Here is a 10,197-nt window from a genome sequence, read left to right as displayed (position 1 = left end):
TCTCAAAGTTAAGGAGCTAAGGAGTAATCATGGCACTAAGTTCCTGAATTCAACTCTTGAAGAATTTTGTGATTATAAAGGCATTGGGCAAAACTTTTCAGCTCCTCGCACTCCTCAACAAAATGGAGTTGCTGAACGAAGAAATCGAACATTGATTCAGGCAGGAAGGACCTTAATGATTCATGCTGGTCTTCCTATGTCGTTTTGGGCTAAAGCTGTTAATACAGCATGCTATACTCAAAATCGATCTCTAATTCACAGGATTCACAAGAAGACACCATATGAGATGCTGAAAGGTCGAAAGCCAGACGTATCCTTCTTTCACGTGTTTGGATGCAATTGTTATATTCTTAATCAGCGTGATCCAAGATCAAAATTTGAGCCTAAGGCTGACAAAGGTATTTTTGTTGGGTACTCATCTATTTCAAAAGCTTTTCGTGTTTTTCATGTGAACATGCAGTGCATTGAAGAATCCATTCATGTGAAGTTTGATGAGGAATCATACACTGATGAAAAAGTAGCTCATTCTTCCTCTATTTTTCAAGAGCTTCTCTCTTGCCCATATGATGAAGTTTCTCATGCTGAAGAAGAAGCTACTATTCCTGATCCTATCGTTCCAGATCCAAGTTCCTTGAATCAAGATACTGCAGTTAGCTTGACAACTCATTTGTCTGATACTGATGAAATTCTTGAGAATGAAGACCCTCCTGCAACTGATGTTCCCTTCAACAATAACACTTCAGCGTCAAATCTAGTGGAATCAACTTCTGGACATCGAGATCACCCTGTTGATCAAATTATTGGGAATCTTCATGATGGTGTCCAAACAAGATCTCGTGTATCTAATATTTTTTGCATGTATGTTAATTTTGTTTCAATGATTTTACCTGACAAGATACACACAGCTCTTCAAGATGCTAACTGGATTAAAGCCATGCAAGACGAGCTGAACGAGTTCGAAAGGCACAAGGTTTGGACCTTTGTTCCCAAACCATCAGGAAAGACCATCACCGGAACACGCTGGGTCTACCGCAACAAGGTTGATAAAGATGGCATCATTACTCGCAACAAAGCAAGGCTTGTTGCTCAGGGGTTCACTCAAATTGAATCCATCGATAATGGGGAGACTTTTGCTCCAGTTGCTTGCATTGAAGAAATCAGACTGTTTCTCGCATATGCATCATACATGAACTTCATTGTCTACCAAATGGATGTCAAAACGACATTTCTTCATGGTGAGTTACAAGAAGAAGTATTTCTCAAACAGCCCCCAGGCTTTGAAGACAAAGAGCACCCTGACTATGTGTACCGACTAGATAAAGCTGTATATGGACTGAAGCAAGCTCCCAGGGCCTGGTATGAGACACTGACATCATATCTTCTTGAAAATGGCTATAGAAGAGGAGAAATTGACAATACTCTCTTCATCAAACAGAAAGGCTCAGAAATGATTCTTGTTCAAATCTATGTCGATGACATCATCTTTGGATCTCCAAATGAAAAGCTGAGCAAAGAATTCGTTGAGATCATGTCTCAAAGGTTCGAAATGAGCGTGATGGGGAATATGACTTTCTTCTTAGGTCTTGAGGTTCAGCAACAAAAATCAGGTATCTCAATTTGTCAAAGTAAATACATTGCTGACATGCTAGTTAAGTATTCTCTCAGCGACTGCAAACCGGCTTCTACTCTGGTGTCCAAGACTGATAAGCTACACGCTGATCCCACCGGCGCTGATGTTAATCACTCTCTTTATCGAGGAATGATTGGATCTCTTCTCTACCTCACTGCAAGTCACCCTGATATCATGTTTGGAACCATTCTCTGTGCTAGATTCCAAGCTAATCCCAAGGAGTCTCATCTCATTGCAGTCAAACTCATCTTTCGATACTTAAAGGCTACTCAGAACTTGGCACTGTGGTACCCTCCTGACTTAGCGCTTGAACTCTTTGGATACACTGATTCCGACTATGCAGGTTGCAACTTAGACAAGAAGAGCACGTCAGGTGGATGTCACTTCCTTGGAAAACGACTAATCAGCTGGTCCAGCAAGAAACAAACCTCAGTAGCTATCTCCACTGCAGAAGCTGAGTATGTTGCAGCTGGGAGATGTTGTGCTCAAATCCTATGGATTCAAAATCAACTTTTAGACTATGGGCTTAAATTCACAAAGATTCCTATATTCTGTGACAACACTAGTGCCATTCAGATCATACAGAATCCGGTTCAGCACTCAAAGACAAACCATATAGAGATCAGACATCACTTCATCAGAGACAATGTTGAGAAGGGCAAGGTTGTTTTACAGCATGTCAAGACTTCCGATCAACTAGCTGACATTTTCACCAAGGACCTGGATACTCAAACTAATGCTCACATCATTGGCAAACTTGGAATGATCAATCTCGATTGAAAATTTGTTTTACTAATGTTTGTTATTGTCTTATACACTAATATTTTTTTTTGTACTGATGATGATGCGCTGATGATGTTTAGCATGCTGAGTACATTGTATGATCTCTTATCTCTTTCTCTTCTACAAATCTTCTAAACTAAAGTTGAATGATTCACTGTATTAAACCATACACTGATAACAACTTGAAACTCTTTGTCGATGGTTAGACAAAACACCAAGTTCTATCATTCGCAACTATCCACTCTTACCAATCTTACACTGATTCTGTGATTCGGTGTGACAAAACACATGTTGATGAGAATCTAACAGTCTTTGCCAATGGTTAGAAAAAACACCAAGTTCTATCACACACAACTATCCACTCTTACCAATCTTACACTGATTCTGTGATTCGGTGTGACAAAACACATGCTGATGAAAATCTAACAATCTGTGTCAATGGTTAGACCAAAACACCAGTATCTATCACACGCAACAATCCTCTCTTCACCTTCTTCTCACTCAGTGTCTAATGATTCAGTAAGAAATACCACTCATTGATAAAGACTCGACACTCTGTGCCGATGGTTAGATAATTAAACTAGTATCTATCACACGCACCAATCACCTTGCTAACCCTAAACAAGCAAGTTGTACCTTGAATTGCCGACAAACTATCTTTCAGCATGTAACTTTCCGTGATAGCAATCTCAGCGCTTCCGCAGTCACTGATTGTCGTTTCCTCTTTGGTCCAACGGCTCTATTTACCCAACGGCTATTTTTTTGATTTGACAGTCTGGCAAGATACGCAGTTATTTTCGCTAAAGATAATCATTACTTTTTACCGTTTCATTCCCTATTTAAACCTTTTCACCTCTTCCCCAAACCTTTTTACCTTCCTCCAATCTTCTCTCTCTCTTTAAAAAAAAGAAGGAAAACCCTAGAATCCTAAACTTTTTCAATGGCGACATCACTGTTCACCTTCTCCTCCACTTCAAGAAGAGTCGTCCCAGCTCCAAACTCTCCTCCTCTTCCCATATACATCAAAGCCACCAACGTAGTTTTCAACCCTGATATTCCAGATGTTCATTGAGGTCTTGGACTAGATGATTTTGTTAATTTTTTAGTCTCCTTCCGACTCCGATACGCAATCAGTGACGTTCCATCAGAGTTCTTTCCCGAACAAGTATGTGAGTTCTACTACACTACAACAATTAATGATGAAAACAACGCCATCTCCGGGACTATTGGACGTGGAAGACACTCAGTCTTTATTACCGCTGACCTCCTCAGTGCTGCGCTCAGGTTACCAATCCTTGAACCCTTCTCTGAGCTTCCACCAATTGAACGTTGTCGATGTCACTTAGATCAACTGGGATATGATCACTCAAAGGCTGACACTCGATCAGCTCTCATTATGCGTCAATGTATGACTCCAGGATGGAAGTTCTTCACCGGTGCTCTGTGCAAATGTGTGGGTCACAAATCTCGCAGTGGTGATCAACTGAGCACTTATGAGCAACAAGTCGTATGTTCCCTTCTTCTCAACAAACGACTTGATTATGGGGCTTTCTTCTTTGATCAGCTTGTTCAACTTCTTTGTGCAACTGTACGCGCTGATCATGTCCCCTTTCCACCGCTGGATTGCTCTTGTGCTAGATAAATTTTTCGCTGAAGCTTACTACTCACACTCTGGAAACCCCATCCAATTCCCATGCATGTCAGTACGAATGTATCAGGATGATCCGTTGGAAACTGACATTGGCATCTCTAATCGGATGAGAGAATGGATTGCAAATCCATATGTTGTTCCTTCACTAACCGTTGATACTGATGAAGGAGCTGATGGTAACAACGAAGATCATGCTGATCAAGAAGCTGAATCACAGGATGGTGGTCATCTCTCCCCTTAACTTTCTCATCATACTCTTTCTGTCGCTGAGAGAGTTCACTCAGATCATGGGGAGTAACCATCTCAGGGGGAGCAACCATCCCAGGGGGAGCACCCTTCTCCGGGGGAGCAACCATTTCAGGGGGAGCAACCATCCCAGGGGGAGCAACCATCCCAGGGGGAGCACCCTTCTCCGGGGGAGCAACATTTCTCCCAACAAGTTCCAGGTACTCAATTCCTTCATATACCGGCCTCAACATTCAATGAGCTACTTACACTGACTCGAGATATGAGTTAGCGTCTTTTACGAATTGAGGCGGATGTACATCAGCTGAAGGGAGTTCTCTTGCCAACTCCTTCCCCTGGCCCACAAAATGATGATGATCAAAAATAGGGAGAAACTGATGATGATCCAAAAGAGGGAGACACTGAATCTGTTGAGTTTGTATCTGCGGACAACACTTTAGTCTAGACTGAGCCACCTCAACCGATGCACGAGTCTGATAGACCAGTTGCTGACGAGTCAGATAGACCAGCACATACTGAACAGATTGCTGAAGATAGTGAGCATGATGATGAACATGATGATGAGTGTCAGATGCTGGACATGAACTTCATTGATCCCACTATTCCAGCTCAAGGAGAAGCCTCAGAGGATAATGAAGATGAACATGATGATGAATGCTAGATATGAAATTCATTGATCCCATTATGCTAGTCCAAAGAGAAGATTCAGATGTAGCTAGTTAGGATACTCAACCTCTATCTCGCAAGCGCAAGGTAGCAGACACTGAATTGGCTTCTTCTCACACTGATACTTCTCTGCCTAGCAAGAAACCTAAGTCCATCATCAGCATATCCAACTTGGCAACTGAATGGAACATGTCTCCTGATCAAGTTAAGCAAATTCTTGATGAAGCCAATTAAGCTCAGCTTCTAAAGAATATTGCTCAAGCTGATGAATCTCTCATTCAGCATCAACTTCAGGCCAAAGGATCCTTTGAAGCTCAGATGCAGAAGTTCTTATAATATCAGTCCAAATCCAAATCTTCCCAGCCTCTTCCCAGTAGCAGCAAGTCAAGGACTGAAAATGTTCTAGACAGGATTGATCGAAAGAGGTTTCAAGATGTTCTTAAACGACGAGTGAGCAGTGATAAAATCATCAAAGTTAAAGCTTCTAAACCTCGTAATCAGAAAATTCTTACATTGTTGATCACTCGTCAAGGTCCTCAACATCCATACACTGAAGTTGTCAGCATCAGCATCAGTGTCAGCATAAAAGTTATTCAGTATATATATTGTCTTCTATGTAACAGATTTAGTGTTTATCTTATTTCCATAGTTATCATATATTAGTTAGCTGGAACATCCTTGATTTGTAGGGATTGTCTATAATAGTTCTATATAATCTTTTGTACGGGTTTGTGAAGGGGTTGTCTTTCACAAACCCTAATAGCCGCTTTGTGCGAACAATAATCTCTTTGTGAGATTATCATTCTTAGTGAAAGCTCTCTGTGATATTTCGTTGTTATGTTCTTATTATTAGTCATTGTTTGATAAATCGATTGATCTAAGGTCCTTTCAAGTACTATTCAAACAAAAAAATTTGGGTCGTATTTTGGGATGTTACATCTTCACATGTTCATGTCCTACAGACCAGAAGGTCAGGTGTGCCCTGAACTTGTTACAGACTAGGGAAAAGGATTGGTGGAGATTGGTTACTAGGTCATATGCGGATGACTAGAGAGCTTCCGTTACTTGGGAGCAGTTCAGGGATTTGTTCTACGCTCGCTACATTCCTTGGGTCGAGCACAAGTGGTTGTCTCAGGAGTTCTTGGACCTGAAGCAGGGTACAAAGTCGATGATGAAGATCACCCGTATGTTTACCGAGAGGGCGATGTTTTGCTCGGAGTTTGCCTCGGAGCAGGCTCATATGACACATTATCTGAGAATGCTCAAGACTGACATATGTCTGTTTGTTGCCACTCATATATGTGATACACTGTTGGACCTACAGGAGCATGTTAGGCAGTGCGAGTTAGAGATTGAGTTGCAGTTGAGGGAGCACCGACAAGCCCCGACACAGTCACAGCTAGCACAGAAGTGGTCTAAGACTGCTGATACCAAATTGGGGGACAGCCAAACCGCACTTATAGGAAGTGCGGAAAGGTTCATTCAGGGACGTGCCGAGCAGGGAGTGGGTGCCATCGATGTGGAAATCAGGGCCATCTGGCCAGGGATTGCAGGCAATAGAATCCGACTTTCAGAGTCAGACTTTGCTATCATTGTGAGCAGGTGGGCCATATGAAGGCCCAGTGTCCTCTACTAGCCGCCAAGCCGGTGCAGGTTCCTGCGCCGGCTACTTTGAGGATAACGGATGGGAGACCAGTTCGGGTGGAGCCTTCGAAGGCTCAGGTTTGAGCCTTCTAGCTTACAATTGAGGAGGCCAGGGCAGCACCGGATGTGGTTGCTGGTATGTTTCTATCCTTTATCTCATTTATTATATATATGTTTTATGCTTATCTGTTGTACCTGTTATTAGGTACGTTTGTAGTGAACTCCTTGCATACATTGGTCTTATTTGACTTGGGGGCAATTCAGTCTTTCGTATCTCCGACATTTAGTAGGGAGTTCAGTGTGCCAGTAGGCAAGCTAGAGTGTCCGTTGCGAGTCTCTATCACCAACAAACACGTAGTTTCTGCTTCTTCAGTCTACCGAGTATGCGAGTTGCAGATCTTTGGAGTGTCCTTTCCAATCGATTTGATACCGATTCCCATGGGGGAGGTTTGCATGATCGTAGGGATGGATTGGCTTAGTTGATTTGGTGTCGTGATAGATTGCAAGGACCAGTGGGTAGTAGTTTGAACCCCAAGTGGGGGAGAACTGATTGTATATAGTGGGGGGGACCAGAGTTGGATCATGGATTTGTTCAACTGCCAGGGCTCGGCAGTATATTCAGCACGAGTGTGCGGGTTATCTAGCATATGTGGTAGATACATGGGTCAGAGATCAGACTTCAGTTTCAGAGGTTCCAGTGGTTAGAGAGTTTGTTGACGTGTTCCCAAAGGAGTTGCCAGGAGTACCTCCAGAGAGGCAGGTCGAGTTCCAAATTGACCTGGTGTCGGGTGCGGCTCCTATTGCCAAGGCACCGTACCAGTTGGTGTCACCCAAGATGCAGGAGCTGTCATTGCAGCTGCAGGAACTACTAGGCAAGCAGTTCATTCGACCTAGCAGTTCTCCATGGGGAGCACCGATCCTCTTCGTCAGGAAGAAGGATGGGTCGCACCGGATGTGCATTGATTATAGGGAGTTGAACAAGTTGACGATGAAGAACCATTATCCACTCGATAGCATAGATGATTTCCTTGATCAGTTATAGGGTGCATCTTGGTTCTCCAAGATTGATTTGAGGTCGGGGTATCATCAGCTCCACGTCAGATAGGAGGACGTGGAGAAGACCGCGTTTCGGACTCGTTATGGTCATTACAAGTTCGTGGTGATGCCGTTTGGGCTCACCAACGTGCCAACATTATTCATGGACCTGATAAATTGGGTCTACAGACAGATGCTTGATCACTCGGTCATAGTGTTTATTGATTATATCTTAGTGTATTCCAAGACTCGAGAATAGCACGAGGAGCACCTCAGGGAGTTTTTGAGAGTTTTGAGACGAGAACGGTTGTATGCCAAGTTCTTGAAGTGCGAATTTTGGTTGCGAGAGGTCAAGTTCCTCAGACATCTAGTTAACCAGGAAGGGATTTTGGTCGACCCTGCCAAAATTGAGGCAGTCATGCAGTGGGGGTGCCGATGTCTCCTTCGGACATCAGGAGTTTTCTAGGATTAGCAGGGTACTACCAGAGATTTATATGGGATATATCCAAGATTACAGTACCCCTCACTCGTCTAACGAGGAAGGGGTGGATTTCCAGTGGGGCTCTGAGCAGTAGAGGGCATTTAAGACCCTTTGATAGTGGTTGTGCGAGGCTATAGTATTGACTCTTACAGAGGGATTTGACGATTTTGTGGTGTTCTGTGATGCCTCCATCAAAGGACTGGGGGCGGTCCTCATGCAGAGAGGACGGGTGATAGCCTACGTATTGCGGTAGTTGAAGCCACATGAGACGAGATGTCCTACACATGATTGAGAGCTGGGAGCGGTGGTGTTCGCTCTCAAGATATGGAGACATTACCTATATGGGGTCCGTTGTACCATATACACGGATCAAAAGAGCTTGAGACACATCATGGATCAGTCAAACCTAAACATGAGGCAGCGCATGTAGCTGGATGTAGTCAAGGACTACGATTGCGAGATCCTTTACCACCCCGGTAAAGCGAATGTGGTGGCGGACACTTTGAGCTGCAAGTCAGCTAGGTCTTCCACCCCAACGATATGTATGAGGATAATGGTGGATTATCCTCTTGTGAGCTTGATCAGGGATGCTCAGGTTAAGGGCATGCGCCCGGAGAATTGGAATTTGGGGAGGATCAGGGGCGAGAACACCTGGTTTGTGTAGGATAGTCGGGGATTATTGACCCGATGCAGTCGAGTATGGGTCCTGATGTCATCTGTAGTCTTGCTATTATTCCTCGAGCCTCCTTGTGGTCTTCCTTGCTAGGCCGGGGGGTACAACCCTAGCTCTTACAGACAAGTTCCATGAGACACCTCCTGGTCTTCCATGCAAGCATCACAAAGAGAACTAGCATACAATTCTACCATTACTAACCAATTAACTACTAGAGTTCAAACTCTGGTCTTGCATACAGATTGACAAGGGCCACCCCTTGGTCTTCCTACAATCCACAAACAAAATGAGTCGGCATTGGTGCCTTCAACCCATAGAAACAGTGAAGAGACTCACCTCGATATGCGTGTAGATAATCACTATAGCAATGAACAACTCTAACAGCTTCAACTCACTTCCAATGACCTACAAGAAGATGCTTGAGTCAATACCCGATCACAGGTCATGGTCACTTGCAACAGTGACCACCTCATATGAATTGACGATTAAGGTTTCACATAAAGTGACGATTAGGGTTTCACATAAAATAACAATTAGGGTTTCGCATAAAATGATGATTAGGGTTAAGCAAAACACTTAACCCATTAGAGAGTTAATCACTTAAGGGTATGACTGACTAAGGTTTGAGTTAGTCGTTCTCTGGTGAAATAATAATCCAATCGACAACCCAAAATACGTACCCGATCATTATCAAATTAGAGCTTCCCGATTCTAGGGGTTTTAACATAAAATGATAACTAGGGTTAGTGTTCCACACTTAACCCCTTAAGGACTTTATCCATTAATTCCAATATTGCATTAAGTTAATTGTAGAGAATTATTAAGTATTATTTTAAATTTAACTAATAGTTTTAATGTGGATCCCGACCAACTCCAAACTAGGGTTTTCTTAACATTAGGCTTTCCAACTCCTTAAGTTAGATGATTAGCGAATTAATTAAATGTGTGCGTGTACACAACCACCCAAGGTGGTGGCTGGTGGCGGCAGAATGACATCATGAGGTGGCAACCACTACCTCATGGTGGTGGTGGTGGGTTTTTCTTCGGTTCTCCGACCAAGAAACGCTCCTACAACCCCATAGCATTAAAACACGTGTACACAAACACCATATCACACACACATCCACCTTTCACGGTGGTTGGTAGGGGCAGAAGAAGGTTGCATGGCGGCAGCCACCATGGTTGAAACAAGCACCTACACATCGCAAAACACACACCAAATGAAATAGCAACCTCACCATCGGAGGAGGACGGCAGTATGAAAGAACGATGAGAAGGCAGTGGCGGCACAACTGTCGATGCTAGTAGTGGCGGCACAACTGTCGACGCTAGCAGTGGCGATATAGTAGAAGAAAGAAATTGAGAAGAATATTTGAATTGGAAAAACA

This window comes from Lactuca saligna, chromosome 4 (assembly GCF_052625555.1).
Source record: "Lactuca saligna cultivar CGN05327 chromosome 4, ASM5262555v1, whole genome shotgun sequence".
In the NCBI taxonomy this organism is placed as follows: Eukaryota; Viridiplantae; Streptophyta; class Magnoliopsida; order Asterales; family Asteraceae; genus Lactuca; species Lactuca saligna.
Note: the sequence above shows the minus strand (reverse complement) of the source record.